General features: G+C 33.8%; 1 long non-coding RNA gene and 1 other non-coding gene across 2 annotated transcripts; both read right to left on the bottom strand.

The window, feature by feature from the left end:
- Nucleotides 1–23,898: 23,898 nt before the first annotated feature.
- LOC118482964 lies at nucleotides 23,899–24,675 on the bottom strand. Its single transcript, XR_004869379.1, has 3 exons — nucleotides 24,479–24,675; nucleotides 24,319–24,387; nucleotides 23,899–24,248 (listed from the first exon to the last, which is right to left on the bottom strand). It is a non-coding gene; the product is annotated as an uncharacterized LOC118482964 (long non-coding RNA).
- Nucleotides 24,676–25,545: 870 nt separating this feature from the next.
- Nucleotides 25,546–26,397, bottom strand: LOC110881438. Its single transcript, XR_004869555.1, has 4 exons — nucleotides 26,140–26,397; nucleotides 25,928–26,029; nucleotides 25,696–25,823; nucleotides 25,546–25,594 (listed from the first exon to the last, which is right to left on the bottom strand). It is a non-coding gene; the product is annotated as an uncharacterized LOC110881438 (transcript).
- Between the last annotated feature and the right edge of the window lie 432 nt (nucleotides 26,398–26,829).

The following is a 26,829-nucleotide window of genomic DNA, read 5'->3' as shown; positions in this document are numbered from 1 at the left end:
GCCTAAATGTCGGGTTGGTTATTTGAAAGGGATCTAGCATGTTATATGTTAACGAAAATGATACGCTCGTAAGCGTGGACACCTCCAGTAAACTCTGGCGAAATTTTTCTAGAAATATAACACTTGAAAATATTTTTGGTGACAAGTGGTTATAAATATATTTTCAACTTGTTTTCAAAATATAAATTTCGCCACGGTTTTTATTACAAAATAACCAAGTGTCGGAGGTGGATTTTTTGTAAAGGAAACTTGTTAAATATATATTGAGAGTATATATTTCTTAATAAAACGCTTGTGTGCTTACGTGCTTATTATGTGAACTAAAGATATATTATTTTTAGGGTAAAAGTAATATTACTTGGTATATCATGAAATACGACTCCAAAATAATACCAACGCCCTCACAAATAAATATTTAAGTTACATCGGTGTTGTTTTTACAACGTGAATTCTAAAACGTAGCGCGCGTATCTTCGGAAAATACTCTTAATGGTGTATTTTGACAAAGTCTTATTTTGGGAAATTGTATAAAGTAAAATATAATATTTTTGGGAAAATATATATATTTTGGGAATTGTATGAAGTAAAATATAATATTTTTGGGAAAAATATGTACATTTTGGAGATAGAATATTTTAGATAAACGAATTAAAATATATTCATTTAAGTGAGACTTAATAATATATTTTTGGAATTATAAGAACGCACACGTATAAATACCCCCATCCTTGGGAAGGAAATACGCATATACGATACTTGAGAAGTATAACTCTAAAATAGTTGTCTAACTATTAATCCAGAACTAAATACAACTATTATAACTTGGAATAATACCAGAATCGTAACTCAAAAACACAAATATTAAGACAAGGCACTACCCGTTCGTCTAATAGATAATAGACCATTGTAGGTAGTCGTGATTGCCGTGGAGATTTGGGTTACGAGTACGAAGACGCAATACTGTGAGTTCATGTCCCCCTTTTCTCTTAACTGTTTTCAGTTTTTTTTAAACTGCAGGGGTGAAATACATGTTACTATGATTACGAATACTTTTTACATGGTATGGTTAGCGTAAGGAGGGTTACTACTTAGATCATGTGAGTGGGTAGGCGGGAACTGGAGGCCATTAATCCTCATTGTAGGACCGAGGGTCATTAGCGGTAGATCTATCTGGGTGTAGCGAGCCCAACTCCTGAGTCCGCCGAATGAACCAGGTGGTGACTTTGAGCCCGACGCGAAAATCTGCTAGGTTTGAGTCTTCCTACTGCACTTCACACATATCATTGGCTTTGCAACCCAATGGTGATCTCTTTTTCCTTAATTACTACATACCAGGGATTTTCATACATACAGACATTTTTACAAAGGTTTATACATTTTTACAAAGGTTTATACCTACTCACTTACACATGAACTCGCTCAAATTTATGTTGACTTTTCAAACTACATGTATTTCAGGAAACTAACGGATCTGGCACGGTATGCACGTATTTTCAAGCTGCGTTTGAATAAAGAAGTCATCCAGGGTTTAGAAGGTGTAACCTCTTCCTGGACGGGTTACATATCCCTAAACCTAGTATTGTTTAAAGTCTTTTGCTAAGTCTTTATGAACTTAATTAAATCAAGTTAAGGTTTGTAACTTATTTTGTGATTGTTGAAAATGAGATTTTTCTAAACTTTATTAGTGAATGAATATCTCATGTTTTTATCATATAGCATTGTTATGATTGTTGCTATGTGTTAGTGCATTAATGTCTATCGCCTTCGTCAATTCGAGCCGTAGCGAGAAACCGAAGAAATCAAGCTTTTATTGTAATATTTAGATAGTTTTAGCAAGATGGCATTTTGGTAATTAATGAGAAATCTCATTAATTCCAACGCCTATAAATAGGAGCTTTATGTTTAAAGTTTAAGACTTTTGCTCATTTTGTGATTTAGGAGATTCAAGTCTAGAGAAAGAAAGTCTAGAGAGAGAAAGCTCTCTCCACGTGATTCTCGTTGCTTGTACATGTCATATTTGTCAATTGAATCATAGTTCTAGTACGTTCTTGTGTGTGCGGTCACGCACGTTCACGGATTTCGCACGTCGAACGTTCGTTACGCAATCAAACGGTGTCAAAACCGATCCTACAATTGGTATCAGAGCTAGGAGCTCGATTGCACTGATCAAACACATTGATTCGTACTAGATTTCAGCGTTTTTAGATCTGAATTTCATCTAATTCTTCATCTTTTTCATTTTTTTCACGTTTTTACTGTTTTTCGTCAAATTGAACGGGATTTTACGGTCCGAATCGGCTGATTTTTTGATTTGTTGTGCGAAAACACCTAATCTATAATCCTACCAAGTTTCAGATCCAAATTCCTAGCCGTTTAGGAGAAATCGAAGGTTTTCGGTCCGTTTTTTGCGTCAAAAAATCTGATTTCGCTCATTTGGTCATCTCATGATTTTGCTCATTTGGTCATCTCATCATTTCGCTCATTTGGTCATCCCTGATTTCGCTCATTTGATCAATCTTTGAGGTTTCGCTCATAGGTCACCTGATTTCGCTCAGAGTACACATCATTTCGCTCATAATTACATCCCTGATTTCGCTCATTTGATCAATCTTTGAGGTTTCGCTCATAGGTCACCTGGTTTCGCTCATTTGGTCATTTCATGATTTCGTTCTTGTGAACAAAAACTGATTTCGCTTGAATTGTCATCATTGTGTCTGAACATTTAAAGATTGTCGGGCATTTAATTAGTTGCATGTGATTAATGAATAGCGGCCAAATGAGAAGGGTGTTGTGTGTTGAAATTATCGAATAGTTTCAGTAACTTGTCGGTTCGTTAAAATCAAAGTAAAGATTGCTTGAATATATAACTGAATAAACTGTGATCATAGATTGTCGGCCACTAAACTCAAGAAGTTGCATGTGATTATGACTGTTATAATGCATAAATCAATAAAAATTTGAGGCCCAATGAGCATTGTATTGATAAACGAAATGTCGGCCACTAGATTTTAATAGGAATCCATGTTACTTAATATGTTGGTCGGCTCTTAGTTGATGTTTCAGACTCATTTAAATTGATTGTCAGATTAATGGTCTAATCAAAATGAAATATTTCGATTCATTTGAGTTTGTCTGCCACAATTGACGGCCCAATCACAATCAAGCCCACAACAAGAGTTCCGGCCCTATCACAATTGTGTATATCTTTTATATTGTCGGCCTTTAATAAGTAACCCAATCATAGTTTGAAATAATATTTTGATGCCGGATTAAGTGGAAGTGTGGCCCAATCCGAATTAAGTCTTTGAATTAATGTTGGCCCAATACATAGTTATTTGATTTTCGGCCCAAATCAGTCTTGACCCATAATTCTAGCCACATCAGATAAGCCCATTCAAGACCTTAATTTTTGTCGGCCAGATTGAATCACATTTTGTTCCGATAAGCCCATTCATTCATTGGTTTCACCCGAACAACCTTGGATTAAATCAGCGAATCTTCGACAACGAGTCTTAGATTGACTTCACACACACACTTTTACGTATTCAGTTCGTTTAAACTGATTGTGTGTTTGTTTGTTTGCAGGTGATTCAAGGTGATTGGTTAAGCATAGGATACTCGCCCGAGTGAATCCTCAAACGATCCTAACTGATTTTAGATTGTGTGAAATTTTGTATTGTTTGAAAATCTGTTTTTGTGAATCTTTTAATACCGAAATATGGGTTCTGAGATTTATATTACACTGAACAAGTTTGATAATTTTACTGGTATCAAGGGAGAATCAACTGAAGAGTTGATTGAAAGGTATGTCAAGTTATATTTAGAGATGGAGCGTTTGAACATTAGCAAAATGGATGAGACGTGGGTTGACAAGTTGGCGAATGCTTTACAAATTGATGTGTGGGGAACGTATTTGTTAGCTTGGAAGAAGAGCGGAGAATATTATAGTTTCAATTTGAGCGATTTCGTCGAGAAGATTCAAGCTCAAGAACTTGAATTTCAAAAGATTAGAAAATTAAAGTCTGATTCAGGAGAGAAGAATCATGAAGTAGCAACCGATGAAGTAAAAGACAAATCTGAGGAAAATGTTCAAGAGGTAGAGGAGTAGGTTAAAGAAATTTCAGCTATCAAGACTGAGAAGAAAGCTGAAGCTGGAATGATGTCTGGGAAGTGCTCAAATTGTGAAAATCTAAAATATGAAAATGCCAAACTCTTGAGGGATTTAGAGAGTTTGTCATTAGAAAAGGAAAATCTTAAAAAATCAGAAAATGTTTTGAAAAATCAAAAACAAAATTTAGAAAATGAAAAAGTAAAAATTGAGAAAGATTTTCAAAATCAAATAAAGATTTTATAAGATGAGAAAGATATTTTTGGTAAAAATAATCTTGAAAAACAAATTGCAATAAATTCTCATCTTGCTAAAATCATTCAGCTTGAAAAAGAAGCTGAGAGTGATCGGAATAAAATTGTTGATTTAGAAAATAAGTTGAAAGGTTTTGTGACGTCTGCATCATATGTTTGTCAAGAACTGATCAATTCTGTTTCAATAAGTGACAGTGTCACAAATTTTGACAAAGTCAAAATTGAGGATTGTGAGGATAAAACTGATGATGAAAATGAGAAAAATGAGAAAAGAAAAATATTTTTAGAATTAAAAGAAAGATTCAAAAATACTGTTTTGCAATCTACTGAAATAGGTGAATGCTCAAAGCAAAAACCTGTTAAGAAGATTGTAGAACAGAAACAAAAAATTCAAAATTCAAAAAATTTTCAAAATGAAAATAAAAGCTCATCAGTTTAGTCATCCAATCATTATGCAAAATCACAAAAATTGAAAAATGAAAACTCAAAAATTGTTGGCAATAAGTGGTGCAGGTCGGACCATAGTGCTCAAAAGTCAAATCCAGCAATCAACAGGAAAAAGGATTATCACCAAGCCAAACAGTGCTTTGATTTGAGCATTTGGACTGACAATGGTGATTGGTACGATAACAGGGTGTGTTACCGATGCGGTTATTAAGGACACATTGCTGTTAACTGCCAAAGTTGGAATTATGAGACGAGAAGATGTTTTAACTGCAACATCAGAGGTCACATTGCCAGAGATTGCCCAAGGAGGTCAAATGAAAGATTGAGGGCTAATTCTCAGAAATTGGCAAAGATTCCAGTCAACGTCAAGCCCAAAGAACAAAAGGTTCAAGAACCTAAAGTTCAAGAAACGAAAGTGAAGCTTTCTCAAGGGCAAAAAGACAGACTGAGAAAGAAGAGGAAGAAGGCGAGAGAATATTTGGAGAAGATATTGTCCTCGGGTTCATCCGTTGGTAAGAATAAGAGTTCTGATGAATCGACTTCCTCGATTGCAAAGTCAAGCAAGACGGTTTCATCAGATACAAATTTGAGGACAAAAGAGAAAAAGGAGAAAAAGGAAGTTGTCGGCGATGAATCTAGCTCATCACAGTCAGACAAGCCACACTCAGGAAATGATTCTGATGTGTCAAAACCAGAAGAGCCATTGGTTGAGGTAAAAATGGAGAATTCAGGTTTAACAATGGATGATGCAAACTTTCCACCATTGTTGAACAAGAAGTCAAAATCACCCAAGGACCGTCAGGCTTGGGTGAATCTGTTTAAATGAAAAACCTGACTTGCCGGAGTTCCCAGGTTGGTAAGCGTGGAACATGAATCGGCACATTTCTTGAGAAATTTCACTTTGGTGATTTTTCGCCTTACATGTGGTAAATCAGGGAGATTAAGTTGTACTTGATTTTCTACAAGTGATGTTTGAGATCTAAAACTGAAATTGTAAAATCTGTCATGTGTATGAAGAAAACAATGTTATGAAGTGACCCCGAACCTACAAATGATTGGTAAACAAACTAATTTTTCCGGAAAAACCATTTTGATTAAAACAAACTTAAGTGTTTTGAAATCATAATGGGAAAATAGTTTGTTGTCAGGGGGAGTTCTGATTGTTTACACCAAGTGGATGGAGAATTGAAGCAATTCTCGTCAAGTTGTCACTTTACTTTGTACAATTTATTGTTTTCAAATTTTCTCAGAAAATCAAAATTGAAATATATTTTGATTTTAGGCGGAGAAAAATTTTTAAAAATTAGAAAATTTGAAAATGTCAAAATCATTGAAAAAAACAAAAATGAGTTTTGTTGAGACAAGAGGAAATGATAGTACATCAGTGGACTATCACAGCATGCTAAAGAAATGTAATGTCAAATGTGATAAACGATCTCACTAAAGATGTGACGATAGGCTCAGCTAGACTAGTAGATTTGCGATAACGATACAAACATAAATGAAAAAGCCTGGTTCTAGTGGGAAACATGGTTGAAAGCATAGTACTTAGTTTTATCCTTCTTGATTGTGTGCCTACTCAGTAATCGCTGAATGCAAAGAGCATGAAAACTAGTTAAATTTGTGAACTTTCACAATTTTGCTGAAAAATCACTGTGATTGTGCATTTCTTTTTGCAAAGATTTAAACTTGTTTTATTTCTTTATTTTGTTTAAGCATTGGACATCCTCTGCGTATACGTGAGTATCGACCTGGATGTTAGTGCCTAAACGTTCTGCTTTATTTTCTTTGGTGTTTCGTTAAAGCTTTGGATCACCTCTACGTATACAGGAGTATCGAGCTGGTGGTTAAAGCCTAAACAATTTCAACTTGTTTTATTTTCTTATTTTGTTTAAACATTGGACTTTCTCTGCGTATATAGAAGTATCGACCTGATTGTTGATGTTTAAACATTCTGCGTTATTTTCGCACATATCACAGTTGATAAAAGTTTAAAGGCATTACTTGAGTCAGTGTATTGCATGATGAGGGGATATGCTGAGATCGTGGGGTCCATAAGAATTTAGTGCAAAATTAATATATCTTAACGTATCGGTAATCATTTCGAAAGTTTTTAGACTGAGCTTAAGAGGACAATTATATCGTCAATCAACGTGAATCGTTTAGAACTTAAAATGTCTAAAAGCTTAATGGTGCTGGTGATGTGTCTCAAAAACTGATATGATCCTCTTACACAAACTCACAAAAATAGTGTTTGTATATATTTTATTTCTGCATTTAAATTTTGTTTTTGCACTTATGTTTCATATTATTAAAAAAATCCAAAAGATTTTCGACAACTGATGTTGAAAAGCTGATATTCAAAATCTCAAAGGCTAAACAAGATGAACAATTGGTTTGGTTAAGATGATGAGAAGTTGGAAGATAATCCTTAAATGTTTAGATGATTCATTAATTTGAATCACAATATTGTGTGTTATATGTTTGAGAATTTTGAGTGAATACTTTTAGAGTCAAAATTATTTTGTCTTACGAGAGGTTGAGATGTGTAGGTTTCTGAATCTGTTGCTACGGAAAGCCAGGCGTCGATCCTAAAGGCACGGAAGCTTGACGAAAGGGGGAGCCTGAAGAAAAGAAGTCTGATCGATAGGAAAAGCAACGGAAGCTCGAAGACAGATCCACGGGGATTCTGTTCGAAAAAGAGAAAGACAAGACGCTACGAGATTGACTGCGGCAATATCCAAGCGGGAGATTGTTAGTGCATTAATGTCTATCGCCTTCGTCAATTCGAGCCGTAGCGAGAAACCGAAGAAATCAAGCTTTTATTGTAATATTTAGATAGTTTTAGCAAGGTGGAATTTTGGTAATTAATGAGATCTCATTAATTCCAAGGCCTATAAATAGGAGCTTTAGGTTTAAAGTTTAAGACTTTTGCTCATTTTGTGATTTAGGAGATTCAAGTCTAGAGAGAGAAAGTCTAGAGAGAGAAAGCTCTCTCCACGTGATTCTCGTTGCTTGTACACGTCATATTTGTCAATTGAATCACAGTTCTAATACGTTCTTGTGTGTTCGGTCACGCACGTTCACGGATTCCGCACGTTGAACGTTCGTTACGCAATCGAACGGTGTCAAAACCGATCCTACACTATGGTATTAAGAAGTCACACCAAATAAACCCACGCTTCCGAAAAAGCCAGGGTGTGACAAAACTAGGCTTAAACGGGTCAGAACCGAAAGTCAAAGTACAAGTCAAACTATGCGACTTTCGGTCCCAAACCGAGCCTAAACTGAAAATAGTCGGGTTGAACATGTTTAGACATGTTCTTACATTAATTACCAAGTTATATTAATGATAAAACAGGTTGCATGGATCCTACATTGCTATTTATGCATTAATTTGAATTTAAACTTTCTGTTGACTTTTTAAGATCAAGTTTGACCCGACAATTGACCTAGTTAGAGTGGGAATCAGAGAGTACCCTTTTAAGGGTTTGTTACCCACATAATTACCTAATCATAGGTACTTTTAATTCAAGATTTGACTGGATAATTATTGAGTAATCTCGAAGTCAAACCTTAATTACGACGGTTTGACTTTTAGCTAATTAATTAAGCTAAACTGAATTAGAAAGGGTTAAGGACACTTACTAAGGTCCTAAGTAGGATTAGGAATCTTAAGAAGACTTGTTGCTGATTAGAGAAGCTCCAGAGAGGTCTTGAATAAATTTCTAAATGAGCAAGTGAGATTGTTGCAACTTGGTCTCTTTATATAATGAACTAAAATGCACAAGATCAATCCATGTAACTCTACTGATGTTATGGGATCCTCCCAGGTGTCCCTATGATGCCAAAAACCAGTTACAAGACCCTTGATTTTCGAAAACCACTCATCTAAGGCGGTGGAACAGGCTGAACAGGCAGCTGTCCATTTCTGCTGCCAGCGACAGCCTTACGGACCGTAAGCGATTTCCTTGCGGTCCGTAAGCTTCTCTTTACGGACCGTAAGCCTTATCTCTTACGGTCCGTAACCGATGACCATAGACAAAATTTTTGCAAATTCTTAGGCTTTGTCCATATATTTTTTACAAGTCCGAATCTTGTGCTTCTTTTCAGTAAAGGGGACCAAGTTTTCAGCCCTTGCATGCCTTGCATGTTCTTACACAACTTTGGCTCTTTGTGGAAGGTTTTAAATGTCGGAAATACCGAGAATTTACATTGGATCCATGTCTTAGGCTATAACCAATTTATTATTTAGGATAAGCAGATTTATTTACATAATTTAGATGTTGATTAAATATATCATGGTTAGGGATTTATTAATAGGTCGCTCAGAGGTATAAATTAACATGTCGACGCTTTTAAATCCTACCGTACATCTTTATCTGGATCCGTTTTCATAACACGTTTGTATTACATGACACGTGTTTTTATTTTATTGGGTACGATTTTACGAGGTGTTACACTTATCTACACAAGTTTCCTCTATACAACATCTTTCTTGGCATTATGACATTCCTCTAGAGGACCACTGTTATATGGGAGCATTGTTGGCGCCTTGCAGCATCTTCTCTTGACTTAACTTGAGATTGCCTATGATGTTAGTAAGGTTTCTCATAATTTACATAAACCTATATGAGATTGCCTATGAGATGATCATTATTGGGTGAATCAAGCTCATTTTAAGGGTACCATCTACCCTAGAGTAGCTATTCAATAACTTACTGGTTTTGATTTACATGCTTATTATGATGTTAGCTGGGCTGATTTTGCTGATGATAGTTTTCCAACTATAGGTTATTTTCTTTTGGACTTAACCGTATCAGTTGAATTTCCAAGAAATAACATAGCTCAATCTAGTATAGTGGTTGAGTATCGAGCATTAACAGACACTGCTACAGAGATTCACTAGATTATGTTTGCTATGCATGAACTTTATATTCCTATCTCGTGTCCACATATTTTTTGGGGTGACAATCTTGGTGTCACATACTTAGCAGTCACTTTGGTGTTTCATCACCACATGTAACATGTTGAGATTAATCTTCATATTATTCGAGATATGATTTTATCACAGACCCTAAGTGTTAGATATGTTCTTGCTACCTCTCAGTTGGCTGATATTTTAACCAAAAGGGTTGTCACCTACTCATTTTAACACTTTAAGTTCCAAGCTTAACATCGGTGTGCCTGTTTCACTTAAGAGAAATACTATCAATGGGTAGGGATATAGTAAAAAGTGTCTAAAATGTAAGAAGGTGTAGGATCGTGTTACGGCCCTATTTGAGTCGATCAGAAGAATTCCTATCCAAATCAAGAGGCGGAAACTAATGATTTGGTGCTATTTCAGTCACATTCACTTAAACTTGCTGTTGTATTGATCAATAACACGATTACACGTTCAGACAGCACTTCGGCAGCACTTTGTGGCTCACTGGAAGAAAACACCCTATACTATGTGTTATGGTCCGCTTGAAAGTGCCACTATATATAGTTGAGGAGGTTCCGCTTATATAGTCATGACCGTATAAGCGGACCTACACTAATGCCGTTCAAGCGAAACCAACATGACCATTCAAGCAGACCTATTAGACTGACACACAAGCGAACCTAGCTAATAACATACAAGCGAATCTATTCAATCTCTAGTTTCTAGGATTTCGTGCCATGTCTAATCTATCCAACTCTAAGACTCGATGGAAGACGTAGTCGACAGACGTAAGTGCACCAACAGACTCCCCCTCGGATGTTGACGGAGTCTTTGAGTCTTCTTACTTGTCAATCTACAGTCTTTATCAGTCTTCAAACATCCTCAGAAGAATATATTATTGCAAGAATCCGCAAACTCTAGCTTCATCACTAACAAGCTTCTTTTTCTTGATTGCAATTTCCAAGATCAATACTGACTCTAATTGCTTCTTCAACTTTTATCTTCAGACTCCCCCTCTCAAACTGTTGGGATCGTAGTCTGGAATTCACAGCTTCATACTCCGATCGTGCACAGGCTTTCATCAAGTTCAAAATCGATACTTGACTCCATTCTCTCTTAGGATCATTTCCTGGTAAATGTTTACCTGCACAATCTCCACCCAACCATAAGTTTCTTCAAAGATTAAATCTTTTCAACAATTTAGAAACTATGATGATAAACTACAGAAATAATTTTGCATTCATAAACTTTTACTGACTCTATTCAAGCAAACTTAACAACTTCAACTTCACTCTCCCAAACCTGTTCTTCATGTTTAGCACTTTGAACTTCGAAAATCAGCTTCTCAACAGCAGTTGTCGAAAATCTTTTTGGATTTTTCAAAGATTTATGCTAAAACACACTAAAAATCTTTTTGGATTTTCAGAAAGAAAGTAACTGACACCATATGTACAAAACATGAGAGAATACAGAAATGAAATATTTACAGACAGTATTTTTGTGAGTTCGTGCAAGAGGATCATATCAGTTTCTGAGACATATCATCAAACACCGTTAAGCTTGATTTCATTTTAAGTTCTAAACAATTTACGTAGATTGTCAACATGTTTGTCCTCTTAAATTTTCACACAGATTTCAACTGTTTCGAGATACACGCAATTAGTGTCTTAGATACTTAAACTTATCCGTGTGTCCCACTACTTGAATATACTCCCGTATCCAGATCCCAATATTCAGTCTTACAGGTGAATATACCACAGCTAATATCTGTAAGGGGGTAATGTGCGAGGGCCGTGAGAGCTCAGGTCGATACTTCCGTATACGCAGAGAGATGACGGCTTCGACTTTAGGTGGGCCCCTTTAGAGGATCTTTTAATTACAACAACAGCGACTATCAATTTTATTGTTTCATCAGCATGCTGAGGGCGAGCTTATATTTCAAAGCTTTTTGCAGAAAGTATTATCCGGGGACTAGGTCAGTATTTCCATACAGCAGAAGTCCCGGGATAATACCCCAGATATCACTGAGCATAAAGACCTAGTATCTCAGAATACGGGACCTTTCAAACAAGATTTCAGGGGTTACCTATATATCCAAGTTTGTGTTAACCCACAGAACAAGCAAGTTTGATTTTAGGTTTATATCTCTTTACAGTTTACTGAATGTGCAAAAACCTACTGACACATCCACAGTAAGATTGTTTATCACATTTTGACTTTGCATTTCTTTAGCGTGTCGTGATAGTCCACTGATGTACTATCATCTCCTCTTTTATGCAACAAAAACTCATTTTTTTAGTTTTATCATGTTTATGGCTTTTTTCAAATTTTCTGATGTTTTTGGATTTTCTAAAAATTTCTTACTCCCCCTAAAATTCAAATACATCTAAAGAAAATTGAAAACAAACTATACAGATCATCACAACTGATATCAAATCGCCTCAATTCTCCATCCGTTTGGCTTAAACAATCAGAACTTCCCCTCACAACAAACTATTTTCCCATAATGATTTCAAAACACTCAAGTTTGTTTTAATCAGAATGGTCTTTCCGGAAAATAAGTTTGATGGAATTTACCAATTGTAGGTTATGGGGAAACTTATCATCACATTGACTTTCAAACACTTGTAGGAAAAATTCAAGTACAAATTAATGTCCTTGATTTACCATATGCAGATATGCACAAAATTTCAACCCTGTTTTTCAACCAATTACCATTTGTTGGTTGAATTTTCAAGGTGCCGATTCCTACTCCTCGCTTAAAAACCTGGGAGTTCCGGCAAGTCCTGCAAAACTTCTCAAACATATTATACAAACATGATAAAAATGATGCCGATTCATGATCCACGATTACCAACTTGGAATCTCCGGCAACTCCGGTTTTTATTCTTTGAAAAATATATCCACCCAAGCCTGACCTTCCTTGGGTGTAACAACATCTTTTTCATCTTTTCTTTCAACAGACTTGTAAACACGTCCTTTGGAAGCATAAAAATCTTTGATAGTTTTGGCCTTACCGTTGACCATTTGTCCAAAGATACGTTTCACATTTCCGTTGAAAGTTTTTTCAACATCAAATTTCTTCTTGTCAGAATAAAATTGATTTGAAATTTCAACCTTTCCAACTTTCTTCATAAAATTTTTAGCACGCAACGGTGGAAAATTTTCATCGTTCATAGTTGGAACTTTCTTTTCAACCTTTTTCTCAACACGTGGCTCCTCTGATTTTATGGAATCAGATTCATCACCAGAACTATTACCTGAACCTTTCACAACCCATTTTTGATTTGGCACATTATCTTTTCTTCTTGAAGCACTCTTTGAACATTCTCCTTTCTTAAAAGTTGAATTTTCAAAGCCAGTAAACTTCTGGGTTGACAGTTCAGTCTTCTCGACAACTTTCTCTTTCATTTTACTAGAGACTTCCTGTTTTGGCTTGAATGTCTTCGGACAATCCTTCACCACATGACCAGCAATCTTGCACTGAAAATAGGTTCTCTTTTCAATTTTCTTCGGAACTTCATTCTTCTTCAGTTCTTCTTGCTTCTTGGCAAGGAATTCCTGATTAGACTGCTTTCTGAATGATTGTTCTTTTTCAGCTTCTAACGTTTTCCCTGAAACAAACACAGTTTTTGGTTTATACATTTTTTCATTTTTATAGTTTTTCGGTGGAACAAAACCAAGACCTTTTTTTTGAAATTACGATTATGGTTTGGTTTCTTTTGGAAACTGTAACCACAATTGTAACCCATTTTCTTGTTGATTCTTTGTTGATCTCTTGAAGTGTAATGTTTAGGTTTTCCATTAAGATTTAAATCTTTTATTTTAGAAATATTAATTTCTGTTATTTTGAAAACCTTTTGAATCATTTCAAATCTGACACTACTTATTGGAAATGCATCGTCAGAATATAATTTGTCAGAACCTTTCAAAGTATATGCCACTTTGAATGATTCATCATTCAAATTAGATTTTGACATTAAAAACTCTTTATCATAAACCCGTTTGTCCTTTTTCAATGTTGACTTTGACGCATTAGACCCTGACTTTGACTCGGGTTTGGACTCCATGTTTGACTCCTCACTGTCATCTTTATCTAACACCTGATCAACCACACTCTTTATCAACTTTGACTCATGATCAGTGTCGGATGACGTGTACATGACATCAATATTTTCTGGCAAGTTATCCGATGGCCCAGACTCCCATTCTAAGTTTTGCTTTTTCGACTCTCTCAGAATTTGGATTTCGAGGTGATATCCATTTTCGACCGGGGGCGGACATCTATTGTAGACCACACTTGATTTCTTAACAGAAGTCTTCACTTTTTCTTCGTCTTTTGTCACAGATTTTCTTTCTTCAGACATCTTCACTTCTTCAAACGTCTTCAAATTTTCCACAACTGGATAAATCCTGTCAACAACAAAAGAAGAACATGAGTAACTTTCTAATAACTTTTTCACCTTCTCAGTTTCTATCTTTTGTGTTGCTAATTCCAACTCCAGATCTGCACATTTCTTTATATGAAAATTTGCATCATCAAGCTGTCTCAGATAAGCTATCTTCAATGTATTCATTGCCACAGCTTGTTCACCACTCAAATCAGTATACTTGTTGATTTCTCTTTTCATTGTATCATATGATTCTTTCAATCTGTTTATGTTATGCAGCAACTCATTGTTCTGCTTGATTAAAGAATCACAGTTCATGCATTTTTCTGGAACGTTAACAGGTTCAGCATCAACTTTTACTTCAAATTCAGGAACCTCTTTGACTTTTCTGTCTGGTTGTAAAAATTCAGCTCTTCTTTTTCTCTCAGCTTCAGCTTCAGCTTTTAATCTCTCTTCCTCTTCTTCCTCTTCTTCGAGCTTTCTTCGTCTTGCTTCAGCAGCTTCCATGACTTTCCTGCTTCTCTCTGCACATTTCAAATCATAGGCATTAGCAAAGAAAGCATTTGAAGTGTTTTTAGACATCTCTTTGGCCATGAGATCTTTGTCTGGGCAAAAATCATCCCAACAAAAACCTTCAGCCAACTTTTCATCTTCTTGTTCTGCCAAACACACTTTGCTGTTTGTTGGAATATATTTATCCCATGAGAAGTTTTCATATTTGCTTAAACATGCTCTTTTTGAACTATCAATCACGTCTCTTCCGTGAGCAGTTTGTGCCTGATGCTGTGCTGGTGGTGTGACTTGATGATAAATCGCGTTTTTGTGATAATCGTTGTTTCCGAAAGGATTCTGGGCTCCAGTAGCTTCACGATTTTTGCACTCCCTCTTGAAATGCCCCTTTTCCCTGCAACGAAAACACGTAACTTTAGATTTATCAAAGCCTAAAGTTGAACCGTTTGCATCACATAAATCATCTCTTCCCGTAATTTGTTTAAACATCTCAGCATGTCGCATCACACTAGCCATGCACCATTTAATGTCCATCAATTCCATTTCTTCAGCATCAATTTGATCGTAATCCTCTTTCGTGAGCATTGGATTACCAATCTTTCCGGCCACAAAACTACTATAAGATTCAAGAACCATTCCTAACAAAGACATTTGATTTTTAGCCATTTCTTCAGTGTAATCTTGATCATTTTCAATACTAAGAACAATATTGCACTGAAGTTTTCTTCCATTCTTTGTTACAGAAATGTTTGGATCAAATGATGAAAATCTTGAGCTGCTAGATCCCTGGGAAGACTTCTTTTCAGGAGAATCTTTAACACTGAAAGCAGTTTCAATTTTCGGAGAATGATTTGTTGATCCAGGAACACCACCCTTGTAGTACAGGCTGATATCCTGTTCTCCATCGTAATTCTTCATCCTGGCAATCTTCCTCTGCTCCATCTCTTGAGCTTCCAGGTGTTTGATGAAGTCTCCCAGTGTCATATTCTTGTAATCTTTTCTGTTGGATCTTAGCATCATCAGAAACGTTCCCCATGTTTCATGTGGTAGCGCATCTGCAAGTTTTTCAACCAATTCATCAGTATCCTTTTTAATTCCAAGTTTTGACATGTTTCTCACCAAATTACAATATCTATCAATTATCTGCTTGGTGTTTTCAGACTTTAAACCACGAAACAAATCAAACTCTTTCTTCATGAGAGACATTTTGTTTTTGAGCATATCATCGCTTCCAACAAACTTTGCTTCCAATTCTGTCCAGATTGAGTAAGCAGTTCCGTCATGTTGAAGCAAAATCAGAATATCTTCTTTTATTGCTTGTTGAAGCAGACTCACCATGAGTTTCTCATCTCGATATTTCTTTTTGTCCTCAGTACTCATTTCTCGAAGTGTTAACGTAACATTATTCCTCATGGGCCTAACATATTGTTCCTCAGTGTGTTCCCATGCATCTAAATGATAAGCCTCGACCCAATTTCCGAACCATTCAGACCACACGTTATAATCATCAATATCCATGAGTTTACATGGTTTCTGAGAAGTTCCAGTTTCATTTTCAATCAAAGCACTTTGAGTCATTGAGATTGGGCCAGCAAAAGCGTTATAAAATTCGTTGTCCATTGTTCAATGTTCAAAGTTCACAAAATTTCCAAATTTATGCAAATTGTTCACAAAAGTGAAACTGTCACTATAAGCGAGACTACAAAGTTGTTCCTTGAAGCGAAACTGTCACACAAGCAGAACCACTAAAGCGGAACTATTGATGTATGTTCAAGCAGAACTATCACGATCACTGAAGCGGACCAGATAAGCGAAACCACTTTGTTCGCATAGGCGGATCACTAAGTTGTCAGTTCAAGCGAATCTTTCAAGCGGAAACTATCCCTTGAAGCGAACCTATTAGTCAATTTGAAGCGGACCTGATCCAAATGTGTCCAACGAAGCAGAACTAGCTGGCCTTTGAAGCGGAACTATGTATGTTGAAGCGGACCTAATCTGTCATTGAAGCGGAACTACCTGATGACATCATCTTTTGTGCAAGTCCGAATAAGCGAACCCCTTAAAATCCTAGTCTCTAGGTCGATTTTAGATCTGATAATTTCAAGGGTTTACTAGTACATGATTCCGAGTGCACTGTGTGAATTTGAGCTGATTTTACCGTGAAAAATTTTGAAAGTATGAAGAAAGTGTAGAAAAATTGATGAAATGCAGCTGAAATGGCAAGAACTCCTCCTCCTGAGCTCTGATACCAATTGTAGGATCGTGTTACGGCCCTGTTTGAGTCGATCAGAAGAATTCCTATCCAAATCAAGAGGCGGAAACTAATGATTTGGTGCTATTTCAGTCACATTCACTTAAACTTGCTGTTGTATTGATCAATAACTCGATTACACGTTCAGACAGCACTTCGGCAGCACTTCGTGGCTCACGGGAAGAAAACACCCTATACTATGTGTTATGGTCCGCTTGAAAGTGCCACTATATATAGTTGAGGAGGTTCCGCTTATTTGGTCATGACCGTATAAGCGGACCTACACTAATGCCGTTCAAGCGAAACCAACATGACCATTCAAGCGGACCTATTAGACTGACACACAAGCGAACCTAGCTAATAACATACAAGCGAATCTATTCAATCTCTAGTTTCTAGGATTTCATGCCATGTCTAATCTATCCAACTCTAAGACTCAATGGAAGACGTAGTCGACAGACGTAAGTGCACCAACAGAAGGGTAAGAAGTGTTTTAAACCATTGGATATTTGATCTAATGGTTGAGATCAATAGGGTATAAAAATGTAAATTGTGTTTTAATTAGAGGGACCTTATGTAAAATTGAAGGGCAATAGTGTCTTTTTCAATGTTTGAATATGGTAACCATATCATACACGACCAAAAACTCCTACATTCACTCCTTTTTCTTTAAATATAGGAATTAATGATTCACCTTAATTGTAGGAGGTCTTTGGTTGCATATTCGTCATACATTATCATAAAGAGAACTGTAATCAGATTCATGGCGTGGTGTTTTAAAACAACTGGATAAAATTGACTATGATTCAAGCCATGGTGTTTTATCTGGAGACATTGTTCATGGCGTGGTGTTGTAAACATCTATGATTCAAGTCATGGTGTTTTATCTGGAGACATTGTTCATGGCATGGTGTTTTAAACATCTATGATTCAAGTCATGGTGTTTTATCTGGAGACATTGTTCATGGCGTGGTGTTTTATCAATACAAAACATTCCCAGATTTTAAAACACCATGACTATGATTCAAGTCATGGTGTTTTATCTGGAGACATTGTTCATGGTGTGGTGTTTTAAACATCTATGATTCAAGTCATAGATAAAACACCACGCCATGAACAATGTCTCCAGATAAAACACCATGACTTGAATCATAGTCAATGTCTCAAGTTTTTTAAAACACCACGCCATGAACAATGTATGATTAAAAGATGTTGCGATTAAAAGATGATGAAGAATATAAAACAATCAGATGTATAATGTTTCCTAAAATTTCTCCTAATTCAAAATTCGATTCAAAACTTAAAAAACTCATCGGCAGTTTTTTTTTTTTTTGGCAGTTATTCTTCGAAATCAATTAAATGATAAAAATGTCAAATTACTAATATACCCTTTTGAATTAATTAGGATAAAGGACACTTGTCATTCCCAAATTACTTCTCACACTTCTCACAAAAGTCCCACTTTTTACAGGATCCTCTACCTACTATCAATATCGATCATAGATTTTACACATACCCATCGTATCTCTATTACAAGGAGTGAATAATTTGGTAATGCTTCAGTATATGTGTTTTCCCTAAATTATCTATTCACATAACTTTGATAGATCCATATAGCTCAAGTATAAGATACGTAAAATTAAGATTTGATGTCACAAATGTATTGAATATTGAAATGTAATTATAAAAAGTTATTTAAAATATCAATATAAAATATAATAATAATTCCAAATGTTTTTATTCTAACTTTTCTAAAAATAAATATCAATCCTTCTGTAATGAAGCACGTATTCACCTACTAAATCAAACTATTTAATTAGCCTCCTAAGGCTTGTATTTTATTCCTATTCATCAAGATTATATTTGATCTTAGATTTTATACATAGAAATCACTGGGTTATAACCCGTGAATACTCACGGGTTGTTAATCTATCTTTGTAAAAAAAAATAATACATACATATATATTAATAAATGAAAAATTGCATGATGAATAAGGTGGATGAATAAATGATAAGAACGTCTATACGAGTAAAAATTAATAAAATGTAATACTGAGAACAACAAACTTCTCTTTTATTCGTTCATAATCATAGCATAAAGAACACTAAACAATTTAAGCAGCACCTTCTTCATTAATTTCTTTTTTAACTTCTACTTTAACACGTCCAAGATGTCGTTCAGGAATATGGACCAAAGCTTTTGTCCCTCTAAAAACCATCATATTAAATTTTGACTCAGAAATCATATCGAAGATAATAAAGTGTTGATCTTCAATTTTCATGTCTTCTTTAATGCGATCCCATCCGGTAGTCATATAAAAATTGTCACCATGTTTTTCCATAACAACCAACCATGTACGGTTAGGAAAAGAGGTTATAGTAACATGTTTCGTAGGTAGTATGTTCTTCAACTTATGATGAACAAAAAATCTATCGATAAGCTGCAAGTACAAAAAAATATTTTATATTAAAGAAAGTTTTGTAAAATTTGTCAAATACCACTATAGTACAAATATAAAAAAAATAAAATAATTACCAAATGATCTTTATGTTCAGAGAATTGTGATGTTTGGCAATATAAGAAATCACCTTGAGCAAGTGCAAAATCTTGATAGAAGTATATCAATCTAAAAGTTAGACTACCTTCGTACTCAAACATAAGCAATGAATTCTTTGGTAATAGTAGTGACTGAATCATATTGAACCATCCATCGTGAAAAAAGTATGAAGAATCTGCTTTTCTAATTTTGACATAAAATTTTTTTTCATCAAGTGTAATGATTTGAACCATACCATCAGTAGCTAACTTGAAATCAGCTACCCAGTTGTGGTAACTCATCGGTAAAATCTATATGCAAAGTAAGAATTAATACAAACATATAATAAAGAAATAAAAATAATTATAACATCAACATACCCAAGAATTCATCTTGTTGTTTGATAGAAAACGTAAAAAACATCTTCATTGATAATTAAACTTTGAATTGGATGAAGATGCTTTAGGTATTATTTATATTATAAGAAAAAGTTATTTAAAGACAAATAATATGTGAAAACATGGTTATTCTATTTTCCATATATAATGAAAATTGTTAAACTTTTATTACACATATTTAACAAATTTCTTTAAATATTGAGATACAAATCTATGATGCAATTATCATTAATAAGTAAATGTAAATAATTACTATAATTAAAAATCAACAAAAAAAATGCAACCGTTTGTATTAGAAGATTATAAAATAAATAAATGAATGTTAACTTTATAGGTAATAGATATTTTCATCATTACAATCTACATTTATCAACACATCCATCAACTCACCAATCTTCATCATCTCTATTGCAAGAAAAAAAGTCTCCCTTCACCGTCGTTTGGATTCCGGTAAACTTCCTTCCAAAATCTGATTAGCTAAAGGTCGATTTTTTTTGTGAAATTCAGCAACTAAACATGTTTTAGTTAGTATATGCAGAAGATACGGTGTTTTATATGAGACTAAATCGGTGTTAGACATGAAATTGAATTTTAGGGTTTAATCATCTTGAAGCTTTGATAAATTTGGTATGTTTGTCATCTAATGTAGATATTTCGTGTGATTTACATTATGGATTATATATTTAATGAAAACGGTATATTCGGATTTTGTAATGAATCATAAAGGAAGGAAAACATATATGTTATTATAAATTAATTGATTAAAACGATTTTTTTTTTTAGTTGTACTCAAATAAGATGATATGAAAACAGTTCATTTAGTATTGTATATATGGATGTTGCCTGTTGTGTTATTGAAAGTATGTATACAACATATTTGATGTAGATTATGAATTAGGATTAGGAATAATGGAAATAATATCGACATTATATCAGTATAAGTTTCAAAATATAAGAATGATAAAGGCATATTCACAAAAGGTGTTCGTCTAATGGTCCTTAACACATATTTTTTAATCATTATGAACATATATGTATTCATTCAAGTTCAATAGTACATGTTAATAACAAATGTTGGTATATTACAGGTATACAAAAATGAGTCCATCATGTCTCTGTGTGTTAGAAGATGTTAAAACTGGTATGCTATAATGCTTAAAAAATTATATATATCTTCTATTAGAGAACATGTAACAAATAAAATAACTGCAGGTGCTGCCACTTGACTTTGTGAAGAATGTATATGGAGATTATTGGCAAAAGACAAAAATAATGATACGTCATCAAAGTCAAAGAAGTTGGCAAGTATCGTTGAGAAGTGTAAGCGGGGAATCCGTTATCACTGACGGATGGGGTAATGTCGTAAGGGATCTTGAGTTGACAAAGAGGACGTTCTTGCTGTTAAGGATAATCGAAGATAAAAATATTGAAATCGATTGTTTCGTAGAAAACATATGTGGTGAATCATTTGTGACAGTAAACCGTTACGGAGTTCTAAAGATAATAGTAAGTATACTAACATGTTTGATTCAATATTTATTTTGTTATACTTGTCAACTAAATGGTATACATATATATCAAACAATAAAATGTTACATAACTTTTCAGGTGATTCCAGAAGCTTATATCACAAACTGCTACTCTTACTCCCCAGCCAACGATTGTTATAACATATATATAGCAGGTCAGACTTGGAAAGTTGAGACCGACAAAATCAATGATAATTATGTTTTTAGAAAAGGTTGTCCGAAATTATTTGATGATCTTGAAATAGAAGAGGAGGATATGTTGTTTTTGATGAAGATGGACACCGTTACATTTGAGTAAAAAATTTATCGTAGAGGAGTTGAGGTAGTTTTAAGCAAGAAGGAAGAAACTGAAGATGACTCTCTGCTGGAAATACCTAAAGAAACATACTATGAAAACGTTAACTTTGTAAGTATTTTGAATTAAAGTAGCATGGTTTACTACAAAATACGACTTAGTTATGCATATTATTGTATAACAGACCTTGTCTGAAGACGAACTATCAATAGATCAGTTGATTTCTGAGGTAATAAGTTTACATGTATATAGATTGGAATACATTACAATAAGATTTTGTGGATTTTATTAATTATCATACACAGATGCATGCAGCTGCTAACAAAGAAGAGGTGAATAAGAACGTTGGTGGAAAACAAAAGTCGAAGGTAGGAAGAAAGAGTTTGATGATGGAAGAGAGAAACAACCCAAGAAAAGAAAATGTAATTATTTCAAACATAATAATAGATCAGTAATTTCATTCATATATGTAGACATATTTAGTTAATGATTGTTGGTTAATGTTATTTAACTTTAATCATTGTATTAACAGTTTAAAAAGAAAGGGAAACAGATTGCGGCATATTGTAATCCAGACGATAGTAAGCGGTTGATATGCGGAACAGAAGTGGAAATGCCAAACGTCTCAACATTTAGACGGAAAACTCCTAGTCGGTTGGTATGTATAGAAAAAGTTAACAACATTTACATATAAATATTTGTATACATTAATGGATAAAATATACTACTCTAAATATAATGTGTATCTGTAATAATAAGGTTAACGAAAATGGAAAGAGATATGCTAATGCATTGAAGATATTGGATGTTGAACCAAAACGTGTTGCAAGGACAAATAATGTTGAAAAAACTGATAATTATGAATTCACAAAGAAGGGAAAATACCGCATGGTATGCTTTTTTACACTAATCATTCATTAAGAGTAAAAGTATAACAATCATAAGCCTGATTTAGCTGTTAATTCTCGTATACATGCAGAGAATGCCTGTTGATGTTGTAAGAATTGTCGGATTCAAAAATAAAGTGCATGAGTTGAAAGTGAAGAACATGAATGGAAAAACCATCATTATGAATCTTAGACGTCAGAAGAATGGAGATGATGTAAGGTATGCAATCGAAGGTTGATCGATGTTCATGAAGGAGAATGGCCTTTGTGCGGGTGACACAATGCATTTCACATTTGTAAGTTCAGGAAATCTCCTGATCTTATCACACGTGGATGCAGTTAATGCAGGTTAACAGGTAATCTTATAAGCTAATGTTGAAGGTGTTTGTGAAGACGAAATCATGAGTCTTTTGTGCTACTGATTTTATGTATCTTTTTTTGGACATGCACGTTCTCTTCTTATCATGTTCAATTTTCGTCGTTGGTAGTTTAAGCTTGAAAACAATTAGTGGTATATTATCATGACAGATACCATATTTTTGAATATAACTAACAATGGTATCGACTATAAATGCTTGTTGATTATCGATGTTCAAATATATATATTTACAAATTAAGATGTGGTTGTTTATATGTGATTTGCATTTATTATATAAGTTCTAACTCATATTTACTGACAATTTAATGTAACCTTAAATTTGAAGTAAACAGTAAAGATGAATTCCATAAAAAAATCAATGAAGAAAAATAAAAGTTGGAAATTACTATTAAAATACTGAAAGTATAAATTTAAGAATATCTCTTTGTAGACTACATTGGTAATTTTATTAGTAATGTTCACATCACTGTCTAAATATTAACATCTTTAAGCCATCCATACTTTTGAATCTTGAAAGCGTCTCATATACTTGTCCGTGAGTGTTCAATATCTATTCAAAGAACCTTGAAGATGTTTGAAAGTGTGTAAAGTATCTGTATTTATACACATAAGCTATAACTTATTTATGTGATTAATAATAAAGATTACTAAAATCAGTTGCAATCAAATTAATGGTCTGAAATATGGAAACAATCTTATATTTATAAGTTTGGGAAATTAAAGAGAATGTGTCAACACTAAAATCGAGTTGCTATAATTACGATATTTCTTAAAATAACTATAGAAATGTAACTGATTTGTATAAATATTTAAACAAATGATTAATGTTCATTTCATGAAAAGTAATTCATTAAGGTCAAAAGTAAAATGTAAATTTTCATTTTCTTATTTTTATATTATCAGATGATTAAATTATGATACAGTAAATAATAAATGTAGTCTTATAAAGTAAGGAACATAACCAAACATGATTTCCAACCAAAAATAGTAAAGAATAAGTCAAAATGTCATAATATATAGGGAAACCATAAAAATGTATTCAAACATCAAAAATTAAAAACCACAAAACAAAATTCCAATAGTCCAATAACAAATAAATTGTTTTTATTGTAACCACCATTTGCAAAATCTCGTTTATCAATTCTTGCCTAAATCTTCGTCAAGATCATTATTCTCAACGCACATGCGAGACTTACTTGCTGCCGACCCCAATCCCTCTTCAATGACATAAACATCACCAAGGTTACGCTTCAAATCAGAAGATGATTGCTTTAATTCACCCACGTAATCCTTTGAAACAGGTGTGGAGTTATCCCCAGTGTAAGAATCACCATCCTAAAAAAATAAACAATTTATAATAACACAACTATTAAAAGTATATATCAGTATATTTTTAAAGTTAAACCTTAGAGCATTCACCACCAGCATATTGGAACTCAGACTGACTCATACCAAACGAATCAGAGACATCAAGCTGTAAAAAAATCGAAAGCAACAGACAAATTGTTTAAACATCTTTTAAACGGTTTTGTAAGTGCAAATATATTAATAAAAAAATCGCTTACCTGGTCAATTTTCCATTTTTTATTGAGCTCATCCAAGATTTCAACATCAGTGGTAACAACTGATATTCCATAATTCTCCACACCATTGACAATATTAAAGTCTGTCACTTTGATCACGAAAGCACACTTTAGGTTAACCAACGTTTCAAATTCAACATGGTATTCTCTTGGAAGCTCATTTGTCGTGAGTAACTATATTAAAAAAATCTCATGTGTGGTTAGAATGTATATATAAAAATCTAATTGAATTAAATATAAAGTAGTACTAAATAGAACCTCGTCCTGAATTTCTATAAGTTCTTTTGCAGTTTTCCCAGCAAACTTCAATGCCTCATGGTCAAACAATGTAAGTGTCACCGTACCGGTTGAATCTTGAACCCGAATTAGTATTTTAAACCTTAAAAGCGTATTTAAATAATTAAAAAACATAGACGAATAGATAATATAAACGACGTACATTGTTGAATCAACAATAACAGAATTATGAATAACAAACACTTTACCTGGACAGCGGGAAAAATTCTTTTCCTTGACAATCCTTGTTGGAACATTGATACACCTTCTCATCTCTAACATCACTTGTTCCATCTTCCTTATCGTAAGTTTCAAATTTTTGCTCAACTTTGGAGTTGCAATGGTTACACCCATCATAATACCACATCTTATCAGAAACGATTGCTACGATAGTTCCAACAATAACCACTTTCTTTGGTTGTTTAAAGAATTAAAGAAATAAAAGTTCATTAAAATTTTGAAAATAGTTGAAATATAAAACATCAAATGTTAAGGAAAACCTCTATGATTGAGCCAAGATAAGCAATTGGTGAAAAAACATCATTGTTTAAAAATTCATCTTCCACAGAACACATCATATACGACCCAGCATGGCTACTTGACTCGGTTGAAGCAGCAAGTTTTGAAAGAAACCTATAAAATTTTTTTGAAGAAACCAAAATGTGTAATTAACAAAAAATACAAACAAAACGTAAGGTTGATACAATTATAAAAATATAAATAAATAATCAGACTCACTTTTCCTTGAACGATCGATCTCATCAAAATTGTCGTTAATGAAAAGCCGTGAATCATCAAAATTATTAGAAATCCCCCATTTACCTATTTTTAGGTAAAAATAAATTAAACAATCAATCAGATATATAAAAAGGAAGAACATCTATCTATTTTGTATGGTATAAATTGTGTAATTGATAAAATACCTTTGTATGTCTTAACAGCACCAAAATGGACAGCAACGATAACATGTGCTTCACGATTTTTACTAACCATGTAAGAATACATGTCCTTAGCGTAATCATCCCAAAGAGTTAAATCGATCTGAACATCTCTAAAATAGCATATAAGAAAAAAACAGAAGTTTAACAAAATTTTATAAAAAGTATAGCATAATATGGAAAAAAAAAATAAACTAAAATTTTAAAACTATATTACTCGAGATCTTGAAGCTTAAGATTGAGACGTTTCCCTTTACTACCATATCCTTTTAGTTAGTGTCCTCAATCTTATAACAAACAACAACGTAACCAATGAAATCTAAGAATAAAAGAAAAAAGATGTCAGCATATATAATAACATAAAAACAACTAAATAAAACGTCAAAAAATATTGTGGTATATAAACTTTGTAAATATAAATGAACACACCTACTGTCGTACCCTCCTTGATTCTCTGTGAAACAACATCATCGAAATCAACAAAATTGAAAATGTACTGCGGACCTTCCCATTTACTATACTTTTCCACAAACGTGTGATAGTAAAAAGATAGCTTCTAATTGTTAGGAACAATCTTGAACGATGCAGTGTTCGCAGCAAGAGATAGCCGTTTTATGATAAGGCATTCATCGACATTTAGATGTCTCTCAAACTTTGGAAATAGCTTATGTAAGTAAAAAGCTTGAATCTTGGTACCCTGAGGGTAAATAAATAATAACACGCAAAGGAAATGTTAAAATGAACTCACAATCAGTATAATTAAACGAAAAAAGATTTATGGTATTGTAAACATGTAACAAACATAATACAAATAACAAAACGAAATAAATCAAAAAATTACCATTTCATCCATCAGTGTCATATCAATACGATACGTCTCTCTTTCATTACCTCTCATCTTCTTTCTCCACAAACTAACAATCTTCACCTTGATAGTGTAGTTTGTACTAAGAGCATCGATATCGTTCAGCAAGGTGATGTCACCTTGGTTTTCCATTGTAGCTATGAAGACAACAAAAAAAATTAATAGACTGTGGAAAGCAAAATAATATGACTTTAAAAACAAACATAGTTTACCTATCCAATGTACATTAACCAAAGAGAGGTTTTTTTTTTTTA

This window comes from Helianthus annuus, chromosome 10, assembly GCF_002127325.2.
Source record: "Helianthus annuus cultivar XRQ/B chromosome 10, HanXRQr2.0-SUNRISE, whole genome shotgun sequence".
NCBI lineage: Eukaryota > Viridiplantae > Streptophyta > Magnoliopsida > Asterales > Asteraceae > Helianthus > Helianthus annuus.
The sequence above is the reverse complement of the archived record's forward strand: the minus strand, read 5'-3'. Positions and strand labels throughout refer to the sequence as shown.